Source organism: Rhipicephalus microplus, chromosome 8 (assembly GCF_043290135.1).
Source record: "Rhipicephalus microplus isolate Deutch F79 chromosome 8, USDA_Rmic, whole genome shotgun sequence".
Taxonomy (NCBI): domain Eukaryota; kingdom Metazoa; phylum Arthropoda; class Arachnida; order Ixodida; family Ixodidae; genus Rhipicephalus; species Rhipicephalus microplus.
In genome coordinates this window covers 67,289,461-67,313,602 of record NC_134707.1, presented here as the reverse complement: position 1 = coordinate 67,313,602, position 24,142 = coordinate 67,289,461, and the positions used below count along the sequence as shown (strand labels likewise).

At 41.7% G+C, this 24,142-nt stretch overlaps 4 non-coding genes across 4 annotated transcripts; all 4 read right to left on the bottom strand.

Moving 5' to 3' along the window:
- Nucleotides 1–8,210: 8,210 nt before the first annotated feature.
- On the bottom strand, nucleotides 8,211–8,283 carry TRNAM-CAU (transfer RNA methionine (anticodon CAU)). The gene has a single exon. It is a non-coding gene; the product is annotated as a tRNA-Met (tRNA).
- Nucleotides 8,284–12,403: 4,120 nt separating this feature from the next.
- TRNAM-CAU (transfer RNA methionine (anticodon CAU)) lies at nucleotides 12,404–12,476 on the bottom strand. Its single transcript has one exon. It is a non-coding gene; the product is annotated as a tRNA-Met (tRNA).
- A 3,653-nt stretch (nucleotides 12,477–16,129) lies between these two features.
- TRNAM-CAU (transfer RNA methionine (anticodon CAU)) lies at nucleotides 16,130–16,202 on the bottom strand. The gene has a single exon. It is a non-coding gene; the product is annotated as a tRNA-Met (tRNA).
- A 5,976-nt stretch (nucleotides 16,203–22,178) lies between these two features.
- TRNAM-CAU (transfer RNA methionine (anticodon CAU)) lies at nucleotides 22,179–22,251 on the bottom strand. Its single transcript has one exon. It is a non-coding gene; the product is annotated as a tRNA-Met (tRNA).
- Nucleotides 22,252–24,142: the final 1,891 nt, after the last annotated feature.

Below are 24,142 nucleotides of genomic sequence, written 5' to 3'. Positions count from 1 at the left end.
AACACTCTTATTCGCATGTTTTGGCGTCACGTAGCAGGTTAACTTATTAAGAGCGGGCAGCTGATTAATTGTCCCTCCTATACAACCTAAACACACCAAGTCTGCCAGTACGAGACCCTCGTTCAATGAAATAAGGGAGAGAAGTGTATACCTAAGGGCTCGTATTTCCGTGGTTTAACACAATATTAATGAGATATAACAGACAGTAATGCCAAGGAATGTACAGGGGAAGTTATTAGAACCAATGGAATGTAAATAAGAAGAAAGAAGAAAGAAAAGTGGATGAAAAAATTACCAGCTGTGAGCAGGAATCGAACCTACGACCTTCGAATAACGCGTTCGATGCTCTAACCACTGAGCTATCACAGCGGCCGTCCCTCCATCCACTTTTTTTGGGGGTTTATATGTGAATTTAGAAGTAGGAGTGACAGTCAGCGCCATCTATAAGCCAAACTACGAGTGTGAAAACACTCTTATTCGCATGTTTTGGCGTCACGTAGCACGTGAACTTATTATGAGCGGGCAGCTGATTGATTGTCCCTCTTATACAACCTAAACACACCAAGTCTGCCAGAACGAGACCCTCGTGCAATGAAATAAGGGAGAGAAGTGTATACCTATGGGCTCGTATTTCCGTGGTTTAACACAATATTAATCAGATATAACAGACAGTAATGCCAAGGAATGTACAGGGGAAGTTATTAGAACCAATGGAATGTAAATAGGAAGAAAGAAGAAAGAAAAGTGGATAAAAAAATTACCAGCTGTGAGCAGGAATCGAACCTACGACCTTCGAATAACGCGTTCGATGCTCTAACCACTGAGCTATCACAGCGGCCGTCCCTCCATCCGCTTTTTTTGGGTGTCTATATGAGAATTTAGAAGTAGGAGTGACAGTCAGCGCCATCTATAAGCGAAACAACGAGTGTGAAAACAGTCTTATTCGCATGTTTTGGCGTCACGTAGCACGTGAACTTATTATGAGCGGGCAGCTGATTAATTGTCCCTCTTATACAACCTAAACACACCAAGTCTGCCAGTACGAGACCCTCATTCAATGAAATAAGGAGAGAAGTGTATACCTAAGGGCTCGTATTTCCGTGCTTTAACACAATATTAATGAGATTTAACAGAAAGTAATGCCAAGGAATGTACAGGGGAAGTTATTAGAACCAAAGGAATGTAAATAAGGAGAAAGAAGAAAGAAAAGTGGATGAAAAAATTACCAGCTGTGAGCAGGAATCGAACCTACGACCTTCGAATAACGCGTTCGATGCTCTAACCACTGAGCTAACACAGCGGCCGTCCCTCCATCCACCTTTTTTGGGGGTCTATATGTGAATTTAGAAGTAGGAGTGACAGTCAGCGCCATCTATAGGCCAAACAACGAGTGTGAAAACACTCTTATTCGCATGTTTTGGCGTCACGTAGCACGTGAATTTATTATGAGCGGGCAGCTGGTTAATTGTCCCTCTTAGACAACCTAAACACACCAAGTCTGCCAGTACGAGACCCTCGTTCAATGAAATAAGGGAGAGAAGTGTATACCTAAGGGCTCGTATTTCCGTGGTTCAACACAATATTAATCAGATATAACAGACAGTAATGCCAAGGAATGTACAGGGGAAGTTATTAGAACCAATGGAATGTAAATAAGAAGAAAGAAGAAAGAAAATTGGATGAAAAAATTACCAGCTTTGAGCAGGAATCGAACCTACGACCTTCGAATAACGCGTTCGATGCTCTAACCACTAAGCTATCACAGCGGCCGTCCCTCCATTCACTTTTTTTTTGAGGTTTATATGTGAATTTAAAAGTAGGATTGACAGTCAGCGCCATCTATAAGCCAAACAACGAGTGTGAAAACACTCTTATTCGCATGTTTTGGCGTCACATAGCACGTGAACTTATTATGAGCGGGCAGCTGATTAATTGTCCCTCTTATACAACCTAAACACACCAAGTCTGCCAGTACGAGACCCTCGTTCAATGAAATAAGGGAGAGAAGTGTATACCTAAGGGCTCGTATTTCCGTGGTTTAACACAATAATAATGAGATATAACAGACAGTAATGCCAAGGAATGTACAGGGGAAGTTATTAGAACCAATGGAATGTAAATAAGAAGAAAGAAGAAAGAAAAGTGGATGAAAAAATTACCAGCTGTGAGCGGGAATCGAACCTACGACCTTCGAGAAACGCGTTCGATGCTCTAACCACTGAGCTATCACAGCGGCCGTACCTCCATTCACTTTTTTGGGGGGTTTATATGTGAATTTAGAAGTAGGAGTGACAGTCAGCGCCATCTATAAGCCAAACAACGAGTGTGAAAACACTCTTATTCGCATGTTTTGGCGTCACGTAGCACGTGAACTTATTATGAGCGGGCAGCTTATTAATTGTCCCTCTTATACAACTTAAACACACCAAGTCTGCCAGTACGAGACCCTCGTTCAATGAAATAAGGGAGAGAAGTGTATACCTAAGGGCTCGTATTTCCGTGGTTTAACACAATATTAATGAGATATAACAGACAGTAATGCCAAGGAATGTACACGGGAAGTTATTAGAACCAATGGAATGTAAATAAGAATAAAGAAGAAAGAAAAGTGGATGAAAAAATTACCAGCTGTGAGCAGGAATCGAACGTACGACCTTCGAATAATGCGTTCGATGCTCTAACCACTGAGCTATCACAGCGGCCGTCCCTCCATCCACTTTTTTGGGGGGTTTATATGTGAATTTAGAAGTAGGTGTGACAGTCAGCGCCATCTATAAGCCAAACAACGAGTGTGAAAACACTCTTATTCGCATGTTTTGGCGTCACGTAGCACGTGAACTTATTATGAGCGGGCAGCTGAATAATTGTCCCTCTTATACAACCTAAACACACCAAATCTGCCAGTACGAGACCTTCGTTCAATAAAATAAGGGAGAGAAGTGTATACCTAAGGGCTCGTATTTCCGTGGTTTAACACAATATTAATGAGATATAACAGACAGTAATGCCAAGGAATGTACAGGGGAAGTTATTAGAACCAATCGATTGTAAATAAGAAGAAAGAAGAAAGAAAAGTGGATGAAAAAATTACCAGCTGTGAGCAGGAATTGAACCTACGACCTTCGAATAACGCGTTCGATGCTCTAACCACTGAGCTATCACAGCGGCCGTCCCTCCATCCACTTTTTTTGGGGTTTTTATGTGAATTTAGAAGTAGGAGTGACAGTCAGCGCCATCTATAAGCCAAACAACGAGTGTGAAAACACTCTTATTCGCATGTTTTGGCGTCCCGTAGCACGTGAACTTATTATGAGCGGGCAGCTGATTAATTGTCCCTCCTATACAACCTAAACACACCAAGTCTGCCAGTACGAGGCCCTCCTTCAATGAAATAAGGGAGAGAAGTGTATACCTAAGGGCGCGTATTTCCGTGGTTTAACACAATATTAATGAGCTATAACAGACAGTAATGCCAAGGAATATACAGGGGAAGTTATTAGAACCAATGGAATGTAAATAAGAAGAAAGAAGAAAAGTGGATGAAAAAATTACCAGCTGTGAGCAGGAATCGAACCTACGACCTTCGAATAACGCGTTCGATGCTCTAACCACTGAGCTATCCAGCGGCTGTCCCTCCATCTACTTTTTTTGGGTTTATATGTGAATTTAGAAGTAGGAGTGACAGTCAGCGCCATCTATAAGCCAAACAACGAGTGTGAAAACACTCTTATTCGCATGTTTGGGCGTCACGTAGCACGTGAACTTATTATGAGCGGGCAGCTGATTAATTGTCCCTCTTATACAACCTAAACACACCAAGCCTGCCAGTACGAGACCCTCGTTCAATGAAATGAGGTAGAGAAGTGTATACCTAAGGGCTCGTATTTCCGTGGTTTAACACAATATTAATGTGATATAACAGAAAGTAATGCCAAGGAATGTACAGGGGAAGTTATTAGAACCAATGGAATGTAAATAAGAAGAAAGAAGAAAGAAAAGTGGATGAAAAATTTACCAGCTGTGAGCAGGAATTGAACCTACGACCTTCGAATAACGCGTTCGATGCTCTAACCACTGAGCTATCACAGCGGCCGTCCCTCCATCCACTTTTTTTTGGGGAATTTATATGTGAATTTAGAAGTAGGAGTGACAGTCAGCGCCATCTATAGGCCAAACAACGAGTGTGAAAACACTCTTATTCGCATGTTTTGGCGTCACGTAGCACGTTAACTTATTATGAGCGGGCAGCTGATTAATTGTCCCTCTTGTACAACCTAAACACACCAAACCTGCCAGTACGAGACCCTCGTTCAATGAAATAAGGGAGAGAAGTGTACACCTAAGGGCTCGTATTTCCGTGGTTTAACACAATATTAATGTGATATAACAGACAGTAATGCCAAGGAATGTACAGGGGAAGTTATTAGAACCAATGGAATGTAAATAAGAAGAAAGAAGAAAGAAAAGTGGATGAAAAATTTACCAGCTGTGAGCAGGAATTGAACCTACGACCTTCGAATAACGCGTTCGATGCTCTAACCACTGAGCTATCACAGCGGCCGTCCCTCCATCCACTTTTTTTTGGGGTTTATATGTGAATTTAGAAGTAGGAGTGACAGTCAGCGCCATCTATAAGCCAAACAACGAGTGTGAAAACACTCTTATTCGCATGTTTTGGCGTCACGTAGCACGTTAACTTATTATGAGCGGGCAGCTGATTAATTGTCCCTCTTATACAACCTAAACACACCAAGTCTGCCAGTACAAGACACTCGTTCAATGAAATAAGGGAGAGAAGTGTATACCTAAGGGCTCGTATTTCCGTGGTTTAACACAATATTAATGAGATATAACAGACAGTAATGCCAAGGAATGTACAGGGGAAGTTATTAGAACCAATGGAATGTAAATAAGAAGAAAGAAGAAAGAAAAGTGGATGAAAAAATTACCAGCTGTGAGCGGAAATCGAACCTACGACCTTCGAATAACGCGTTCGATGCTGTAACCACTGAGCTATCACAGCAGCCGTCCCTCCATCCACTTTTTTGGGGGGTTGTTATGTGAATTTAGAAGTAAGAGTGACAGTCAGCGCCATCTATAAGCCAAACAACGAGTGTGAAAACACTCTTATTCGCATGTTTTGGCGTCACGTAGCACGTGAACTTATTATGAGCGGGCAGCTGAATAATTGTCCCTCTTATACAACCTAAACACACCAAGTCTGCCAGTACGAGACCTTCGTTCAATAAAATAAGGGAGAGAAGTGTATACCTAAGGGCTCGTATTTCCGTGGTTTAACACAATATTAATGAGATATAACAGACAGTAATGCCAAGGAATGTACAGGGGAAGTTATTAGAACCAATGGAATGTAAATAAGAAGAAAGAAGAAAGAAAAGTTGATGAAAAAATTACAAGCTGTGAGCAGGAATCGAATCTTCGACCTTCGAATAACGCGTTCGATGCTCTAACCACTGAGCTATCGCAGCGGCCGTCCCTCCATCCACTTTTTTGGAGGGGGTTTATATGTGAATTTAGAAGTAGGAGTGACAGTCAGCGCCATCTATAAGCCAAAGAACGAGTGTGAAAACACTCTTATTCGCATGTTTTGGCGTCACGTAGCACGTTAACTTATTAAGAGCGGGCAGCTGATTAATTGTCCCTCCTATACAACCTAAACACACCAAGTCTGCCAGTACGAGACCCTCGTTCAATGAAATAAGGGAGAGAAGTGTATACCTAAGGGCTCGTATTTCCGTGGTTTAACACAATATTAATGAGATATAACAGACAGTAATGCCAAGGAATGTACAGGGGAAGTTATTAGAACCAATGGAATGTAAATAAGAAGAAAGAAGAAAGAAAAGTGGATGAAAAAATTACCAGCTGTGAGCAGGAATCGAACCTACGACCTTCGAATAACGCGTTCGATGCTCTAACCACTGAGCTATCACAGCGGCCGTCCCTCCATCCACTTTTTTTGGGGGATAATATGTGAATTTAGAAGTAGGAGTGACAGTCAGCGCCATCTATAAGCCAAACTACGAGTGTGAAAACACTCTTATTCGCATGTTTTGGCGTCACGTAGCACGTGAACTTATTATGAGCGGGCAGCTGATTGATTGTCCCTCTTATACAACCTAAACACACCAAGTCTGCCAGAACGAGACCCTCGTTCAATGAAATAAGGGAGAGAAGTGTATACCTATGGGCTCGTATTTCCGTGGTTTAACACAATATTAATCAGATATAACAGACAGTAATGCCAAGGAATGTACAGGGGAAGTTATTAGAACCAATGGAATGTAAATAGGAAGAAAGAAGAAAGAAAAGTGGATAAAAAAATTACCAGCTGTGAGCAGGAATCGAACCTACGACCTTCGAATAACGCGTTCGATGCTCTAACCACTGAGCTATCACAGCAGCCGTCCCTCCATCCACTTTTTTGGGGGGGTTTATATGTGAATTTAGAAGTAGGAGTGACAGTCAGCGCCATCTATAAGCCAAACAACGAGTGTGAAAACACTCTTATTCGCATGTTTTGGCGTCACGTAGCACGTGAACTTATTATGAGCGGGCAGCTGATTAATTGTCCCTCTTATACAACCTAAACACACCAAGTCTGCCAGTACGAGACCCTCGTTCAATGAAATAAGGGAGAGAAGTGTATACCTAAGGGCTCGTATTTCCGTGGTTTAACACAATATTAATGAGATATAACAGACAGGAATACCAAGGAATGTACAGGGGAAGTTATTAGAACCAATGGAATGTAAATAAGAAGAAAGAAGAAAGAAAAGTGGATGAAAAATTTACCAGCTGTGAGCAGGAATTGAACCTACGACCTTCGAATAACGCGTTCGATGCTCTAACCACTCAGCTATCACAGCGGCCGTCCCTCCATCCACTTTTTTTGGGGGGGTTTATATGTGAATTTAGAAGTAGGAGTGACAGTCAGCGCCATCTATAAGCCAAACAACGAGTGTGAAAACACTGTTATTCGCATGTTTTGGCGTCACGTAGCACGTTAACTTATTATGAGCGGGCAGCTGATTAATTGTCCCTCTTATACAACCTAAACACACCAAACCTGCCAGTACGAGACCCTCGTTCAATGAAATAAGGGAGAGAAGTGTATACCTAAGGGCTCGTATTTCCGTGGTTTAACACAATATTAATGTGATATAACAGACAGTAATGCCAAGGAATGTACAGGGGAAGTTATTAGAACCAATGGAATGTAAATAAGAAGAAAGAAGAAAGAAAAGTGGATGAAAAATTTACCAGCTGTGAGCAGGAATTGAACCTACGACCTTCGAATAACGCGTTCGATGCTCTAACCACTGAGCTATCACAGCGGCCGTCCCTCCATCCACTTTTTTTTGGGGTTTATATGTGAATTTAGAAGTAGGAGCGACAGTCAGCGCCATCTATAAGCCAAACAACGAGTGTGAAAACACTCTTATTCGCATGTTTTTGCGTCACGTAGCACGTTAACTTATTATGAGCGGGCAGCTGATTAATTGTCCCTCTTATACAACCTAAACACACCAAGTCTGCCAGTACAAGACACTCGTTCAATGAAATAAGGGAGAGAAGTGTATACCTAAGGGCTCGTATTTCCGTGGTTTAACACAATATTAATGACATATAACAGACAGTAATGCCAAGGAATGTACAGGGGAAGTTATTAGAACCAATGGAATGTAAATAAGAAGAAAGAAGAAAGAAAAGTGGATGAAAAAATTACCAGCTGTGAGCGGGAATCGAACCTACGACCTTCGAGAAACGCGTTCGATGCTCTAACCACTGAGCTATCACAGCGGCCGTACCTCCATTCACTTTTTTGGGGGGTTTATATGTGAATTTAGAAGTAGGAGTGACAGTCAGCGCCATCTATAAGCCAAACAACGAGTGTGAAAACACTCTTATTCGCATGTTTTGGCGTCACGTAGCACGTGAACCTATTATGAGCGGGCAGCTGATTAATTGTCCCTCTTATACAACCTAAACACACCAAGTCTGCCAGTACGAGACCCTCATTCAATGAAATAGGGGAGAGAAGTGTATACCTAAGGGCTCGTATTTCCGTGGTTTAACACAATATTAATGAGATATAACAGACAGTAATGCCAAGGAATGTACAGGGGAAGTTACTAGAACCAATGGAATGTAAATAAGAAGAAAGAAAAGTGGATGAAAAAATTACTAGCTGTGAGCAGGAATCGAACCTACGACCTTCGAATAATGCGTTCGATGCTCTAACCACTGAGCTATCACAGCGGCCGTCCCTCCATCCACTTTTTTGGGGGGTTTATATGTGAATTTAGAAGTAGGAGTGACAGTCAGCGCCATCTATAAGCCAAACAACGAGTGTGAAAACACTCTTATTCGCATGTTTTGGCGTCACGTAGCACGTGAACTTATTATGAGCGGGCAGCTGAATAATTGTCCCTCTTATACAACCTAAACACACCAAATCTGCCAGTACGAGACCTTCGTTCAATAAAATAAGGAAGAGAAGTGTATACCTAAGGGCTCGTATTTCCGTGGTTTAACACAATATTAATGAGATATAACAGACAGTAATGCCAAGGAATGTACAGGGGAAGTTATTAGAACCAATCGATTGTAAATAAGAAGAAAGAAGAAAGAAAAGTGGATGAAAAAATTACCAGCTGTGAGCAGGAATTGAACCTACGACCTTCGAATAACGCGTTCGATGCTCTAACCACAGAGCTATCACAGCGGCCGTCCCTCCATCCACTTTTTTTGGGGTTTTTATGTGAATTTAGAAGTAGGAGTGACAGTCAGCGCCATCTATAAGCCAAACAACGAGTGTGAAAACACTCTTATTCGCATGTTTTGGCGTCCCGTAGCACGTGAACTTATTATGAGCGGGCAGCTGATTAATTGTCCCTCCTATACAACCTAAACACACCAAGTCTGCCAGTACGAGACCCTCCTTCAATGAAATAAGGGAGAGAAGTGTATACCTAAGGGCGCGTATTTCCGTGGTTTAACACAATATTAATGAGCTATAACAGACAGTAATGCCAAGGAATATACAGGGGAAGTTATTAGAACCAATGGAATGTAAATAAGAAGAAAGAAGAAAGAAAAGTGGATGAAAAAATTACCAGCTGTGAGCAGGAATCGAACCTACGACCTTCGAATAACGCGTTCGATGCTCTAACCACTGAGCTATCCAGCGGCTGTCCCTCCATCTACTTTTTTTGGGTTTATATGTGAATTTAGAAGTAGGAGTGACAGTCAGCGCCATCTATAAGCCAAACAACGAGTGTGAAAACACTCTTATTCGCATGTTTGGGCGTCACGTAGCACGTGAACTTATTATGAGCGGGCAGCTGATTAATTGTCCCTCTTATACAACCTAAACACACCAAGCCTGCCAGTACGAGACCCTCGTTCAATGAAATAAGGTAGAGAAGTGTATACCTAAGGGCTCGTATTTCCGTGGTTTAACACAATATTAATGTGATATAACAGAAAGTAATGCCAAGGAATGTACAGGGGAAGTTATTAGAACCAATGGAATGTAAATAAGAAGAAAGAAGAAAGAAAAGTGGATGAAAAATTTACCAGCTGTGAGCAGGAATTGAACCTACGACCTTCGAATAACGCGTTCGATGCTCTAACCACTGAGCTATCACAGCGGCCGTCTCTCCATCCACTTTTTTTGGGGGGGTTTATATGTGAATTTAGAAGTAGGAGTGACAGTCAGCGCCATCTATAAGCCAAACAACGAGTGTGAAAACACTCTTATTCGCATGTTTTTGCGTCACGTAGCACGTTAACTTATTATGAGCGGGCAGCTGATTAATTGTCCCTCTTATACAACCTAAACACACCAAACCTGCCAGTACGAGACCCTCGTTCAATGAAATAAGGGAGAGAAGTGTATACCTAAGGGCTCGTATTTCCGTGGTTTAACACAATATTAATGTGATATAACAGGCAGTAATGCCAAGGAATGTACAGGGGAAGTTATTAGAACCAATGGAATGTAAATAAGAAGAAAGAAGAAAGAAAAGTGGATGAAAAATTTACCAGCTGTGAGCAGGAATTGAACCTACGACCTTCGAATAACGCGTTCGATGCTCTAACCACTGAGCTATCACAGCGGCCGTCCCTCCATCCACTTTTTTTTGGGGTTTATATGTGAATTTAGAAGTAGGAGTGACAGTCAGCGCCATCTATAAGCCAAACAACGAGTGTGAAAACACTCTTATTCGCATGTTTTGGCGTCACGTAGCACGTTAACTTATTATGAGCGGGCAGCTGATTAATTGTCCCTCTTATACAACCTAAACACACCAAGTCTGCCAGTACAAGACACTCGTTCAATGAAATAAGGGAGAGAAGTGTATACCTAAGGGCTCGTAATTCCGTGGTTTAACACAATATTAATGAGATATAACAGACAGTAATGCCAAGGAATGTACAGGGGAAGTTATTAGAACCAATGGAATGTAAATAAGAAGAAAGAAGAAAGAAAAGTGGATGAAAAAATTACCAGCTGTGAGCGGAAATCGCACCTACGACCTTCGAATAACGCGTTCGATGCTGTAACCACTGAGCTATCACAGCGGCCGTCCCTCCATCCACTTTTTTTGGGGTTTATATGTGAATTTAGAAGTAGGAGTGACAGTCAGCGCCATCTATAAGCCAAATAACGAGTGTGAAAACACTCTTATTCGCATGTTTTGGCGTCACGTAGCACGTGAATTTATTATGAGCAGGCAGCTGAATAATTGTCCCTCTTACACAACCTAAACACACCAAGTCTGCCAGTACGAGACCCTCGTTCAATGAAATAAGGGAGAGAAGTGTATACCTAAGGGCTCGTATTTCCGTGGTTTAACGCAATATTAATGAGATATAACAGACAGGAATACCAAGGAATGTACAGGGGAAGTTATTAGAACCAATGGAATGTAAATAAGAAGAAAGAAGAAAGAAAAGTGGATGAAAAATTTACCAGCTGTGAGCAGGAATTGAACCTACGACCTTCGAATAACGCGTTCGATGCTCTAACCACTCAGCTATCACAGCGGCCGTCCCTCCATCCACTTTTTTTTGGGGGGTTTATATGTGAATTTAGAAGTAGGAGTGACAGTCAGCGCCATCTATAAGCCAAACAACGAGTGTGAAAACACTTTTATTCGCATGTTTTGGCGTCACGTAGCACGTTAACTTATTATGAGCGGGCAGCTGATTAATTGTCCCTCTTATACAACCTAAACACACCAAACCTGCCAGTACGAGACCCTCGTTCAATGAAATAAGGGAGAGAATTGTATACCTAAGGGCTCGTATTTCCGTGGTTTAACACAATATTAATGTGATATAACAGACAGTAATGCCAAGGAATGTACAGGGGAAGTTATTAGAACCAATGGAATGTAAATAAGAAGAAAGAAGAAAGAAAAGTGGATGAAAAATTTACCAGCTGTGAGCAGGAATTGAACCTACGACCTTCGAATAACGCGTTCGATGCTCTAACCACTGAGCTATCACAGCGGCCGTCCCTCCATCCACTTTTTTTTGGGGTTTATATGTGAATTTAGAAGTAGGAGTGACAGTCAGCGCCATCTATAAGCCAAACAACGAGTGTGAAAACACTCTTATTCGCATGTTTTTGCGTCACGTAGCACGTTAACTTATTATGAGCGGGCAGCTGATTAATTGTCCCTCTTATACAACCTAAACACACCAAGTCTGCCAGTACAAGACACTCGTTCAATGAAATAAGGGAGAGAAGTGTATACCTAAGGGCTCGTATTTCCGTGGTTTAACACAATATTAATGAGATATAACAGACAGTAATGCCAAGGAATGTACAGGGGAAGTTATTAGAACCAGTGGAATGTAAACAAGAAGAAAGAAGAAAGAAAAGTGGATGAAAAAATTACCAGCTGTGAGCGGGAATCGAACCTACGACCTTCGAGAAACGCGTTCGATGCTCTAACCACTGAGCTATCACAGCGGCCGTACCTCCATTCACTTTTTTGGGGGGTTTATATGTGAATTTAGAAGTAGGAGTGACAGTCAGCGCCATCTATAAGCCAAACAACGAGTGTGAAAACACTCTTATTCGCATGTTTTGGCGTCACGTAGCACGTGAACTTATTATGAGCGGGCAGCTGATTAATTGTCCCTCTTATACAACCTAAACACACCAAGTCTGCCAGTACGAGACCCTCATTCAATGAAATAGGGGAGAGAAGTGTATACCTAAGGGCTCGTATTTCCGTGGTTTAACACAATATTAATGAGATATAACAGACAGTAATGCCAAGGAATGTACAGGGGAAGTTACTAGAACCAATGGAATGTAAATAAGAAGAAAGAAGAAAGAAAAGTGGATGAAAAAATTACCAGCTGTGAGCAGGAATCGAACCTACGACCTTCGAATAATGCGTTCGATGCTCTAACCACTGAGCTATCACAGCGGCCGTCCCTCCATCCACTTTTTGGGGGGTTTATATGTGAATTTAGAAGTAGGAGTGACAGTCAGCGCCATCTATAAGCCAAACAACGAGTGTGAAAACACTCTTATTCGCATGTTTTGGCGTCACGTAGCACGTGAACTTATTATGAGCGGGCAGCTGATTAATTGTCCCTCCTATACAACCTAAACACACCAAGTCTGCCAGTACGAGACCCTCCTTCAATGAAATAAGGGAGAGAAGTGTATACCTAAGGGCGCGTATTTCCGTGGTTTAACACAATATTAATGAGCTATAACAGACAGTAATGCCAAGGAATATACAGGGGAAGTTATTAGAACCAATGGAATGTAAATAAGAAGAAAGAAGAAAGAAAAGTGGATGAAAAAATTACCAGCTGTGAGCAGGAATCGAACCTACGACCTTCGAATAACGCGTTCGATGCTCTAACCACTGAGCTATCCAGCGGCTGTCCCTCCATCTACTTTTTTTGGGTTTATATGTGAATTTAGAAGTAGGAGTGACAGTCAGCGCCATCTATAAGCCAAACAACGAGTGTGAAAACACTCTTATTCGCATGTTTGGGCGTCACGTAGCACGTGAACTTATTATGAGCGGGCAGCTGATTAATTGTCCCTCTTATACAACCTAAACACACCAAGCCTGCCAGTACGAGACCCTCGTTCAATGAAATAAGGTAGAGAAGTGTACACCTAAGGGCTCGTATTTCCGTGGTTTAACACAATATTAATGTGATATAACAGAAAGTAATGCCAAGCAATGTACAGGGGAAGTTATTAGAACCAATGGAATGTAAATAAGAAGAAAGAAGAAAGAAAAGTGGATGAAAAATTTACCAGCTGTGAGCAGGAATTGAACCTACGACCTTCGAATAACGCGTTCGATGCTCTAACCACTGAGCTATCACAGCGGCCGTCCCTCCATCCACTTTTTTTTGGGGGGTTTATATGTGAATTTAGAAGTAGGAGTGACAGTCAGCGCCATCTATAAGCCAAACAACGAGTGTGAAAACACTCTTATTCGCATGTTTTTGCGTCACGTAGCACGTTAACTTATTATGAGCGGGCAGCTGATTAATTGTCCCTCTTATACAACCTAAACACACCAAACCTGCCAGTACGAGACCCTCGTTCAATGAAATAAGGGAGAGAAGTGTATACCTAAGGGCTCGTATTTCCGTGGTTTAACACAATATTAATGTGATATAACAGACAGTAATGCCAAGGAATTTACAGGGGAAGTTATTAGAACCAATGGAATGTAAATAAGAAGAAAGAAGAAAGAAAAGTGGATGAAAAATTTACCAGCTGTGAGCAGGAATTGAACCTACGACCTTCGAATAACGCGTTCGATGCTCTAACCACTGAGCTTTCACAGCGGCCGTCCCTCCATCCACTTTTTTTTGGGGTTTATATGTGAATTTAGAAGTAGGAGTGACAGTCAGCGCCATCTATAAGCCAAACAACGAGTGTGAAAACACTCTTATTCGCATGTTTTGGCGTCACGTAGCACGTTAACTTATTATGAGCGGGCAGCTGATTAATTGTCCCTCTTATACAACCTAAACACACCAAGTCTGCCAGTACAAGACACTCGTTCAATGAAATAAGGGAGAGAAGTGTATACCTAAGGGCTCGTAATTCCGTGGTTTAACACAATATTAATGAGATATAACAGACAGTAATGCCAAGGAATGTACAGGGGAAGTTATTAGAACCAATGGAATGTAAATAAGAAGAAAGAAGAAAGAAAAGTGGATGAAAAAATTACCAGCTGTGAGCGGAAATCGAACCTACGACCTTCGAATAACGCGTTCGATGCTGTAACCACTGAGCTATCACAGCGGCCGTCCCTCCATCCACTTTTTTTGGGGTTTATATGTGAATTTAGAAGTAGGAGTGACAGTCAGCGCCATCTATAAGCCAAATAACGAGTGTGAAAACACTCTTATTCGCATGTTTTGGCGTCACGTAGCACGTGAATTTATTATGAGCAGGCAGCTGAATAATTGTCCCTCTTACACAACCTAAACACACCAAGTCTGCCAGTACGAGACCCTCGTTCAATGAAATAAGGGAGAGAAGTGTATACCTAAGGGCTCGTATTTCCGTGGTTTAACACAATATTAATGAGATATAACAGACAGGAATACCAAGGAATGTACAGGGGAAGTTATTAGAACCAATGGAATGTAAATAAGAAGAAAGAAGAAAGAAAAGTGGATGAAAAATTCACCAGCTGTGAGCAGGAATTGAACCTACGACCTTCGAATAACGCGTTCGATGCTCTAACCACTCAGCTATCACAGCGGCCGTCCCTCCATCCACTTTTTTTGGGGGGGTTTATATGTGAATTTAGAAGTAGGAGTGACAGTCAGCGCCATCTATAAGCCAAACAACGAGTGTGAAAACACTCTTATTCGCATGTTTTGGCGTCACGTAGCACGTTAACTTATTATGAGCGGGCAGCTGATTAATTGTCCCTCTTATACAACCTAAACACACCAAACCTGCCAGTACGAGACCCTCGTTCAATGAAATAAGGGAGAGAAGTGTATACCTAAGGGCTCGTATTTCCGTGGTTTAACACAATATTAATGTGATATAACAGACAGTAATGCCAAGGAATGTACAGGGGAAGTTATTAGAACCAATGGAATGTAAATAAGAAGAAAGAAGAAAGAAAAGTGGATGAAAAATTTACCAGCTGTGAGCAGGAATTGAACCTACGACCTTCGAATAACGCGTTCGATGCTCTAACCACTGAGCTATCACAGCGGCCGTCCCTCCATCCACTTTTTTTTGGGGTTTATATGTGAATTTAGAAGTAGGAGTGACAGTCAGCGCCATCTATAAGCCAAACAACGAGTGTGAAAACACTCTTATTCGCATGTTTTTGCGTCACGTAGCACGTTAACTTATTATGAGCGGGCAGCTGATTAATTGTCCCTCTTATACAACCTAAACACACCAAGTCTGCCAGTACAAGACACTCGTTCAATGAAATAAGGGAGAGAAGTGTATACCTAAAGGCTCGTATTTCCGTGGTTTAACACAATATTAATGAGATATAACAGACAGTAATGCCAAGGAATGTACAGGGGAAGTTATTAGAACCAGTGGAATGTAAACAAGAAGAAAGAAGAAAGAAAAGTGGATGAAAAAATTACCAGCTGTGAGCGGGAATCGAACCTACGACCTTCGAGAAACGCGTTCGATGCTCTAACCACTGAGCTATCACAGCGGCCGTACCTCCATTCACTTTTTTGGGGGGTTTATATGTGAATTTAGAAGTAGGAGTGACAGTCAGCGCCATCTATAAGCCAAACAACGAGTGTGAAAACACTCTTATTCGCATGTTTTGGCGTCACGTAGCACGTGAACTTATTATGAGCGGGCAGCTGATTAATTGTCCCTCTTATACAACCTAAACACACCAAGTCTGCCAGTACGAGACCCTCATTCAATGAAATAGGGGAGAGAAGTGTATACCTAAGGGCTCGTATTTCCGTGGTTTAACACAATATTAATGAGATATAACAGACAGTAATGCCAAGGAATGTACAGGGGAAGTTACTAGAACCAATGGAATGTAAATAAGAAGAAAGAAGAAAGAAAAGTGGATGAAAAATTACCAGCTGTGAGCAGGAATCGAACCTACGACCTTCGAATAATGCGTTCGATGCTCTAACCACTGAGCTATCACAGCGGCCGTCCCTCCATCCACTTTTTTGGGGGGTTTATATGTGAATTTAGAAGTAGGAGTGACAGTCAGCGCCATCTATAAGCCAAACAACGAGTGTGAAAACACTCTTATTCGCATGTTTTGGCGTCACGTAGCACGTGAACTTATTATGAGCGGGCAGCTGAATAATTGTCCCTCTTATACAACCTAAACACACCAAATCTGCCAGTACGAGACCTTCGTTCAATAAAATAAGGGAGAGAAGTGTATACCTAAGGGCTCGTATTTCCGTGGTTTAACACAATATTAATGAGATATAACAGACAGTAATGCCAAGGAATGTACAGGGGAAGTTATTAGAACCAATCGATTGTAAATAAGAAGAAAGAAGAAAGAAAAGTGGATGAAAAAATTACCAGCTGTGAGCAGGAATTGAACCTACGACCTTCGAATAACGCGTTCGATGCTCTAACCACTGAGCTATCACAGCGGCCGTCCCTCCATCCACTTTTTTTGGGGTTTTTATGTGAATTTAGAAGTAGGAGTGACAGTCAGCGCCATCTATAAGCCAAACAACGAGTGTGAAAACACTCTTATTCGCATGTTTTGGCGTCCCGTAGCACGTGAACTTATTATGAGCGGGCAGCTGATTAATTGTCCCTCCTATACAACCTAAACACACCAAGTCTGCCAGTACGAGACCCTCCTTCAATGAAATAAGGGAGAGAAGTGTATACCTAAGGGCGCGTATTTCCGCGGTTTAACACAATATTAATGAGCTATAACAGACAGTAATGCCAAGGAATATACAGGGGAAGTTATTAGAACCAATGGAATGTAAATAAGAAGAAAGAAGAAAGAAAAGTGGATGAAAAAATTACCAGCTGTGAGCAGGAATCGAACCTACGACCTTCGAATAACGCGTTCGATGCTCTAACCACTGAGCTATCCAGCGGCTGTCCCTCCATCTACTTTTTTTGGGTTTATATGTGAATTTAGAAGTAGGAGTGACAGTCAGCGCCATCTATAAGCCAAAGAACGAGTGTGAAAACACTCTAATTCGCATGTTTGGGCGTCACGTAGCACGTGAACTTATTATGAGCGGGCAGCTGATTAATTGTCCCTCTTATACAACCTAAACACACCAAGCCTGCCAGTACGAGACCCTCGTTCAATGAAATAAGGTAGAGAAGTGTATACCTAAGGGCTCGTATTTCCATGGTTTAACACAATATTAATGTGATATAACAGAAAGTAATGCCAAGGAATGTACAGGGGAAGTTATTAGAACCAATGGAATGTAAATAAGAAGAAAGAAGAAAGAAAAGTGGATGAAAAATTTACCAGCTGTGAGCAGGAATTGAACCTACGACCTTCGAATAACGCGTTCGATGCTCTAACCACTGAGCTATCACAGCGGCCGTCCCTCCATCCACTTTTTTTTGGGGGGTTTATATGTGAATTTAGAAGTAGGAGTGACAGTCAGCGCCATCTATAAGCCAAACAACGAGTGTGAAAACACTCTTATTCGCATGTTTTTGCGTCACGTAGCACGTTAAGTTATTATGAGCGGGCAGCTGATTAATTGTCCCTCTTATACAACCTAAACACACCAAACCTGCCAGTACGAGACCCTCGTTCAATGAAATAAGGGAGAGAAGTGTATACCTAAGGGCTCGTATTTCCGTGGTTTAACACAATATTAATGTGATATAACAGACAGTAATGCCAAGGAATGTACAGGGGAAGTTATTAGAACCAATGGAATGTAAATAAGAAGAAAGAAGAAAGAAAAGTGGATGAAAAATTTACCAGCTGTGAGCAGGAATTGAACCTACGACCTTCGAATAACGCGTTCGATGCTCTAACCACTGAGCTATCACAGCGGCCGTCCCTCCATCCACTTTTTTTTGGGGTTTATATGTGAATTTAGAAGTAGGAGTGACAGTCAGCGCCATCTATAAGCCAAACAACGAGTGTGAAAACACTCTTATTCGCATGTTTTGGCGTCACGTAGCACGTTAACTTATTATGAGCGGGCAGCTGATTAATTGTCCCTCTTATACAACCTAAACACACCAAGTCTGCCAGTACAAGACACTCGTTCAATGAAATAAGGGAGAGAAGTGTATACCTAAGGGCTCGTATTTCCGTGGTTTAACACAATATTAATGAGATATAACAGACAGTAATGCCAAGGAATGTACAGGGGAAGTTATTAGAACCAATGGAATGTAAATAAGAAGAAAGAAGAAAGAAAAGTGGATGAAAAAATTACCAGCTGTGAGCGGAAATCGAACCTACGACCTTCGAATAACGCGTTCGATGCTGTAACCACTGAGCTATCACAGCGGCCGTCCCTCCATCCACTTTTTTTGGGGTTTATATGTGAATTTAGAAGTAGGAGTGACAGTCAGCGCCATCTATAAGCCAAATAACGAGTGTGCAAACACTCCTATTCGCATGTTTTGGCGTCACGTAGCACGTGAATTTATTATGAGCAGGCAGCTGAATAATTGTCCCTCTTACACAACCTAAACACACCAAGTCTGCCAGTACGAGACCCTCGTTCAATGAAAAAAGGGAGAGAAGTGTATACCTAAGGGCTCGTATTTCCGTGGTTTAACACAATATTAATGAGATATAACAGACAGTAATGCCAAGGAATGTACAGGGGAAGTTATTAGAACCAATCGAATGTAAATAAGAAGACAGAAGAAAGAAAAGTGGATGAAAAAATTACCAGCTGTGAGCAGGAATCGAACCTACGACCTTCGAATAACGCGTTCGATGCTCTAACCACAGAGCTATCACAGCGGCCGTAACTCCATCCACTTTTTTTGGGGTTTATATGTGAATTTAGAAGTAGGAGTGACAGTCACCGCCATCTATAAGCCAAACAACGAGTGTGAAAACACTCTTATTCGCATGTTTTGGCGTCACGTAGCACGAGAACTTATTATGAGCGGGCAGCTGATTAATTGTCCCTCTTATACAACCTAAACACACCAAGTCTGCCAGTACGAGACCCTCATTCAATGAAATAAGGAGAGAAGTGTATACCTAAGGGCTCGTATTTCCGTGCTTTAACACAATATTAATGAGATTTAACAAACAGTAATGCCAAGGAAAGTACAGGGGAAGTTATTAGAACCAAAGGAATGTAAATAAGGAGAAAGAAGAAAGAAAAGTGGATGAAAAAATTACCAGCTGTGAGCAGGAATCGAACCTACGACCTTCGAATAACGCGTTCGATGCTCTAACCACTGAGCTAACACAGCGGCCGTCCCTCCATCCACTTTTTTTGGGGGTCTATATGTGAATTTAGAAGTAGGAGTGACAGTCAGCGCCATCTATAGGCCAAACAACGAGTGTGAAAACACTCTTATTCGCATGTTTTGGCGTCACGTAGCACGTGAACATATTATGAGCGGGCAGCTGGTTAATTGTCCCTCTTAGACAACCTAAACACACCAAGTCTGCCAGTACGAGACCCTCGTTCAATGAAATAAGGGAGAGAAGTGTATACCTAAGTCTCGTATTTCCGTGGTTCAACACAATATTAATGAGATATAACAGACAGTAATGCCAAGGAATGTACAGGGGAAGTTATTAGAACCAATGGAATGTAAATAAGAAGAAAGAAGAAAGAAAAGTGGATGAAAAAATTACCATCTGTGAGCAGAAATCGAACCTACGACCTTCGAATAACGCGTTCGATGCTCTAACCACTGAGCTATCACAGCGGCCGTCCCTCCATCCACTTTTTTTGGGGTTTATATGTGAATTTAGAAGTAGGAGTAACAGTCAGCGCCATCTATAAGCCAAATAACGAGTGTGAAAACACTCTTATTCGCATGTTTTGGCGTCACGTAGCACGTGAATTTATTATGAGCAGGCAGCTGATTAATTGTCCCTCTTACACAACCTAAACACACCAAGTCTGCGAGTACGAGACCCTCGTTCAATGAAAAAAGGGAGGGAAGTGTATACCTAAGGGCTCGTATTTCCGTGGTTTAACACAATATTAATGAGATATAACAGACAGTAATGCCAAGGAATGTACAGGGGAAGTTATTAGAACCAATAAAATGTAAATAAGAAGACAGAAGAAAGAAAAGTGGATGAAAAAATTACCAGCTGTGAGCAGGAATCGAACCTACGACCTTCGAATAACGCGTTCAATGTTCTAACCACAGAGCTATCACAGCGGCCGTCCCTCCATCCACTTTTTTGGGGTTTATATGTGAATTTAGAAGTAGGAGTGACAGTCAGCGCCATCTATAAGCCAAACAACGAGTGTGAAAACTCTCTTATTCGCATGTTTTGGCGTCACGTAGCACGTGAACTTATTATGAGCGGGCAGCTGATTAATTGTCCCTCTTATACAACCTAAACACACCAAGTCTGCCAGTACGAGACCCTCATTCAATGAAATAAGGAGAGAAGTGTATACCTAAGGGCTCGTATTTCCGTGCTTTAACACAATATTAATGAGATTTAACAGAAAGTAATGCCAAGGAATGTACAGGGGAAGTTATTAGAACCAAAGGAATGTAAATCAGGAGAAAGAAGAAAGAAAAGTGGATGAAAAAATTACCAGCTGTGAGCAGGAATCGAACCTACGACCTTCGAATAACGCGTTCGATGCTCTAACCACTGAGCTAACACAGCGGCCGTCCCTCCATCCACCTTTTTTGGGGGTCTATATGTGAATTTAGAAGTAGGAGTGACAGTCAGCGCCATCTATAGGCCAAACAACGAGTGTGAAAACACTCTTATTCGCATGTTTTGGCGTCACGTAGCACGTGAATTTATTATGAGCGGGCAGCTGGTTAATTGTCCCTCTTAGACAACCTAAACACACCAAGTCTGCCAGTACGAGACCCTCGTTCAATGAAATAAGGGAGAGAAGTGTATACCTAAGGGCTCGTATTTCCGTGGTTCAACACAATATTAATCAGATATAACAGACAGTAATGCCAAGGAATATACAGGGGAAGTTATTAGAACCAATGGAATGTAAATAAGAAGAAAGAAGAAAGAAAAGTGGATGAAAAAATTACCAGCTTTGAGCAGGAATCGAACCTACGACCTTCGAATAACGCGTTCGATGCTCTAACCACTAAGCTATCACAGCGGCCGTCCCTCCATTCACTTTTTTTTTGAGGTTTATATGTGAATTTAGAAGTAGGATTGACAGTCAGCGCCATCTATAAGCCAAACAACGAGTGTGAAAACACTCTTATTCGCATGTTTTGGCGTCACATAGCACGTGAACTTATTATGAGCGGGTAGCTGATTAATTGTCCCTCTTATACAACCTAAACACACCAAGTCTGCCAGTACGAGACCCTCGTTCAATGAAATAAGGGAGAGAAGTGTATACCTAAGGGCTCGTATTTCCGTGGTTTAACACAATAATAATGAGATATAACAGACAGTAATGCCAAAGAATGTACAGGGGAAGTTATTAGAACCAATGGAATGTAAATAAGAAGAAAGAAGAAAGAAAAGTGGATGAAAAAATTACCAGCTGTGAGCGGGAATCGAACCTACGACCTTCGAGAAACGCGTTCGATGCTCTAACCACTGAGCTATCACAGCGGCCGTACCTCCATTCACTTTTTTGGGGGGTTTATATGTGAATTTAGAAGTAGGAGTGACAGTCAGCGCCATCTATAAGCCAAACAACGAGTGTGAAAACACTCTTATTCGCATGTTTTGGCGTCACGTAGCACGTGAACTTATTATGAGCGGGCAGCTGATTAATTGTCCCTCTTATACAACCTAAACACACCAAGTCTGCCAGTACGAGACCCTCGTTCAATGAAATAAGGGAGAGAAGTGTATACCTAAGGGCTCGTATTTCCGTGGTTTAACACAATATTAATGAGATATAACAGACAGTAATGCCAAGGAATGTACACGGGAAGTTATTAGAACCAATGGAATGTGAATAAGAAGAAAGAAGAAAGAAAAGTGGATGAAAAAATTACCAGCTGTGAGCAGGAATCGAACCTACGACCTTCGAATAATGCGTTCGATGCTCTAACCACTGAGCTATCACAGCGGCCGTCCCTCCATCCACTTTTTTGGGGGGTTTATATGTGAATTTAGAAGTAGGAGTGACAGTCAGCGCCATCTATAAGCCAAACAACGAGTGTGAAAACACTCTTATTCGCATGTTTTGGCGTCACGTAGCACGTGAACTTATTATGAGCGGGCAGCTGATTAATTGTCCCTCTTATACAACCTAAACACACCAAGTCTGCCAGTACGAGACCCTCGTTCAATGAAATAAGGGAGAGAAGTGTATACCTAAGGGCTCGTATTTCCGTGGTTTAACACAATATTAATGAGATATAACAGACAGTAATGCCAAGGAATGTACACGGGAAGTTATTAGAACCAATGGAATGTAAATAAGAAGAAAGAAGAAAGAAAAGTGGATGAAAAAATTACCAGCTGTGAGCGGAAATCGAACCTACGACCTTCGAATAACGCGTTCGATGCTGTAACCACTGAGCTATCACAGCGGCCGTCCCTCCATCCACTTTTTTTGGGGTTTATATGTGAATTTAGAAGTAGGAGTGACAGTCAGCGCCATCTATAAGCCAAATAACGAGTGTGAAAACACTCTTATTCGCATGTTTTGGCGTCACGTAGCACGTGAATTTATTATGAGCAGGCAGCTGAATAATTGTCCCTCTTACACAACCTAAACACACCAAGTCTGCCAGTACGAGACCCTCGTTCAATGAAAAAAGGGAGAGAAGTGTATACCTAAGGGCTCGTATTTCCGTGGTTTAACACAATATTAATGAGATATAACAGACAGTAATGCCAAGGAATGTACAGGGGAAGTTATTAGAACCAATCGAATGTAAATAAGAAGACAGAAGAAAGAAAAGTGGATGAAAAAATTACCAGCTGTGAGCAGGAATCGAACCTACGACCTTCGAATAACGCGTTCGATGCTCTAACCACAGAGCTATCACAGCGGCCGTAACTCCATCCACTTTTTTTGGGGTTTATATGTGAATTTAGAAGTAGGAGTGACAGTCACCGCCATCTATAAGCCAAACAACGAGTGTGAAAACACTCTTATTCGCATGTTTTGGCGTCACGTAGCACGAGAACTTATTATGAGCGGGCAGCTGATTAATTGTCCCTCTTATACAACCTAAACACACCAAGTCTGCCAGTACGAGACCCTCATTCAATGAAATAAGGAGAGAAGTGTATACCTAAGGGCTCGTATTTCCGTGCTTTAACACAATATTAATGAGATTTAACAAACAGTAATGCCAAGGAAAGTACAGGGGAAGTTATTAGAACCAAAGGAATGTAAATAAGGAGAAAGAAGAAAGAAAAGTGGATGAAAAAATTACCAGCTGTGAGCAGGAATCGAACCTACGACCTTCGAATAACGCGTTCGATGCTCTAACCACTGAGCTAACACAGCGGCCGTCCCTCCATCCACTTTTTTTGGGGGTCTATATGTGAATTTAGAAGTAGGAGTGACAGTCAGCGCCATCTATAGGCCAAACAACGAGTGTGAAAACACTCTTATTCGCATGTTTTGGCGTCACGTAGCACGTGAACATATTATGAGCGGGCAGCTGGTTAATTGTCCCTCTTAGACAACCTAAACACACCAAGTCTGCCAGTACGAGACCCTCGTTCAATGAAATAAGGGAGAGAAGTGTATACCTAAGTCTCGTATTTCCGTGGTTCAACACAATATTAATGAGATATAACAGACAGTAATGCCAAGGAATGTACAGGGGAAGTTATTAGAACCAATGGAATGTAAATAAGAAGAAAGAAGAAAGAAAAGTGGATGAAAAAATTACCATCTGTGAGCAGAAATCGAACCTACGACCTTCGAATAACGCGTTCGATGCTCTAACCACTGAGCTATCACAGCGGCCGTCCCTCCATCCACTTTTTTTGGGGTT